Source organism: Carlito syrichta, unplaced genomic scaffold (genome assembly GCF_000164805.1).
Source record: "Carlito syrichta isolate Samal-C Ts95f unplaced genomic scaffold, Tarsius_syrichta-2.0.1 Scaffold312189, whole genome shotgun sequence".
NCBI classification, from domain to species: domain Eukaryota; kingdom Metazoa; phylum Chordata; class Mammalia; order Primates; family Tarsiidae; genus Carlito; species Carlito syrichta.
Window position 1 is genome coordinate 480,140 of NW_007256285.1, and position 3,705 is coordinate 483,844.

Here is a 3,705-nt window from a genome sequence, read left to right on the forward strand (position 1 = left end):
ACCCCACAAAACCATAATAAAAAATACTAATTAATAAAAAAAAAAGTGTGTAGGCCAATGTAGGCCTAGCCACATTGGCACGTAAAATTCACCACCAGAGTTGGCAATTATAAACCCACCCACTGAATTTCTTTCTTTCTTTCTTTTTTTTTTTTTTTTTTGAGTTGGAGTCTCACTCTGTCACCTAGACTGGAGTGCAGTGGCTGCTCCCGGCCACCGCAGCCTCGACCTGCTGGGCTCCTGCGATCCTTCTACCTCAGCCTTCCAAGTAGCCGGAACTAGAGGCACACCCTACCACGCTGGCTTATTTTTTTATTTTATTTTTTTTGAGTTGGAGTCTCACTCTGTCGCCCAGACTGGAGTGCAGTGGTCGCTCCCGGCCACCGCAGCCTCGACCTGCTGGGTTCCGGCGATCCTTCCGCCTCAGCCTTCCAAGTAGCCGGAATTACAGGCATGCGCTACCATGCCAGGCTGATTTTGTGATTTTATTGTAGAGATGAGGTCTCGCTGCTCAGGCGGGTCTCGAACCCGCAGGCTCAGGCAATCCACTCACCTCAGCCTCCCAAAGCGCGGGATTACAGGCTGAGCCACCAAGCCCGGCTGGCTTATTTTTTTTTAAATTTTTATTGTAGAGATGAGGTCTCGCCAAGTTGCCCAGGTGGGTCTTGAACCCGCGGGCTCAGACAATTCACTTACCTTGGCCTCCCAAAGCGCGGGATTACAGGCTGAGTCACTGAACCCGGTCACCCACTGAATTTCTAAATTTAGGTATCAAGTTAGAGCCTGTGAAGAGTGAATGGATCAACACTATGGAGGGGAGTGGACACTCTCCATGGGTTCCAGGGCAGACGAGATAAGTGGCCTTTCATTTGTTGACTTTTTCATTCTTGCAATCTGATCTTTGCACGTTCTTACTTTCTTATGTCCAAGCACAGATATGGTGTCTAGAGGAGGTGAGGCCATCTTGGGATCTTGAGGATGAGAGACACATATGAAATATGGTATGGGACAGAGTTGGCTTCATGGTAAGAATCTTGAGTTGATTTACTAGCCTTAGACTGACTGCCCGCTCTGGAATTTCCTATTGTGTGAAAGCATAAACCTTTATTTAAGTCACTGTAGTTATGTTTCGCTTACACGAAACTGCACAGAAGCCTAAACATTGTAGGTTCCTGTGGGCCCTTTGAAATCAAATTCAGGGAACACCTTAGTTCATTACTGCAAGATGTAGCTCCCCTCACACTTTTCTTGTCTATGAAAACAATCCTTTCAGCTGGGTGCGGTGGCCCACACCCGTAATCCCAGCACTTTGGCAGGTGGAGGTGAGAGGATTGCCTGAAACGTGCCTGGGAAACTTGGCAAGACCTCATCTCTACAATAAATCAAAAAATTAGCCAGGAGTGGTGGCTTGCGCCCATAGTTCTAACTATTTGGAAGGGTGAGGCAGAAGGATTGCCTGAGCCCAGCAGGTGAAGGTTGCGGTGGCGGTGAGCATGCCACTGCACTCTAGCCTGGGTGACAGTAAGACTCTGATTCAAATAAAAAAAAGAAAACAATCCTTTCTACTTCCTGATTCCATAGTGAATTTGAATATAGAATTGTCTCCATGGCCAGTCTGAGGAAATGCTACTTTTTTGTTTCTTCTGTATTTTGTGTACTTGGGTACATACTTATGCACTGCAGCACAGTTAATTTTGTCAACTACCAAAATAAGAGAATGGTTTACATTTTGTAATAACCATGGAACCAAAAAAGGGGTTCTCTTTGTGTCTGTCCCAATGTCTTTACATTTTGTTCCAAATTGTTCTTTATCAGTTAATCTAAGAAACAAGAAAACCATCAGCTACTTTTCCACGAGCTATAGTGTAAAAGCAGACATTGTCTGATTCAGTAGGACTTAGCAGACAATGAGGATGTACTTGGAATATACAGGGAAAACAAGATTTTTATAAATTATTGCTTGCAAATCAAGTAGTAGCTACAAGTAAAAGAAGTGCTTCAGCCACATGCGCAAATGTGCAAAAAATAATGCAGCTCTCTCATGGGAGTCTATGCAAGTTTAGATTTATGAGGCACACAATAAACTTAGTATGCCTTCAAAGGTACATTAAGAATCATAATCTTTTTCAAAGTCTTCACCGTCCACACATCCCTGGCCTTTCTGTTCACTTCAAAGGAATCTGTGAGTTGAAAGAGCCGTTTGTGTGGTTGAGGGCTATGTCTGGCCCTTTGAGAATAATGTGCAGGTAGAGGACATTGTGCTTGGTTTTTATATTCCCAAATAAAGAAAGTTGGAAATCACTTATGTTTTTGTTTTTATAATAACCAAGTCATTCAACCTTTCTGAGCCCTAATTTATCAGAACAAAAAATATGGTTTATAACCATCTGGTTATAAGCATAATCCATGTCTAAGGAGTGTTGAAATGATTAATAAGAAAAAATTAATACTTTTGTAAGAAAACAGATGTTCTATCTTTTAATTGTTTCATGATTGTTTTTCAGGATATAAAAAACATATTTCTTTAGTGAATAAAACCATATTTGACAATAGTCAGTAAGTATATGAGTTCCATCACTGAAGGGAAATTTTTAAAAAAAGAATGTTTTAAAAGTAATTTGTTTTTTCAACAATGTATATTGATCATTATTTTATTTATACATTCCACATTATTATGCATAACTTATGAAATATTAGAGACCTCAAACTCAAAGAACATGAAAAGAACTGTATTTTTCACATGCTGATTAAATAATCTTAACAATTTAGGCTATCATTGTATTTACAGCACAGCGTTAAAAATATTTTTTGATTTAACAGTGATATCTACTATATGTTACTGATGTCATTTTAAACAATATCTGATCTTGTGTAATTGCTTTTACATAGGACAAGAGAGATTCTTTTTTTTTTCTTTTTTGAGTTGGAGTCTCACTCTGTCACCCAGACTGGAGGGCAGTGGCATGCCTCTTGGCCACTGCAGCCTCGACCTGCTGGGCTCCGGCGATCCTTCTGCCTCAGCCTTCCAAGTAGCCGGAACTACAGGCGCATGCTACCATGGCCAGCTAATTTTTGATTTATTGTAGAGATGAGGTCTCACCAAGTTGCCCGGGCTGGTCTCAAACCTGCAGGTTCAGGCAATCCATTCGCCTCGGCCTCCCAAGATACTGGGATTACAGGCTTGAGCTACTGCGCCTGGCCAGAAAATATTTTTAAAGTACACTTTAAGGTCTTAAAAAAATAAGCATATTTTATATAAAGCAGAGATTAGTATCTATGTATTCTTTTTAAATTAAAAAAATAAAAATGTATTTATTTACATACTCATTTATGTATGTATATATAAAAATAGAAAAAAAATAATAAAATAAGAAGCTCCTAAAAGGAGGATAAAGGTCCTTGGCACTTCTTCTTCTTCTTCTTTTTTTTTTTTTGAGTTGGAGTCTTACTCTGTCGCCCAGACAGGAGTGCAGTGGCCGCTCCCGGCCACCGCAGCCTCGACCTGCTGGGCTCCGGCAATCCTTCCGCCTCAGCCTTCCAAGTAGCCAGAACTACAGGCGTGCGCTACCACACCCGGCTGATTTTTTGATTTATTGTAGAGATGAGGTCTCACCAAGTTGCCCAGGTGGGTCTCGAACCCGTGGGCTCAGGCAATCCACTCACCTCAGCCTCCCAAAGGCACGGGATTACAGGCTGAGCCACCGA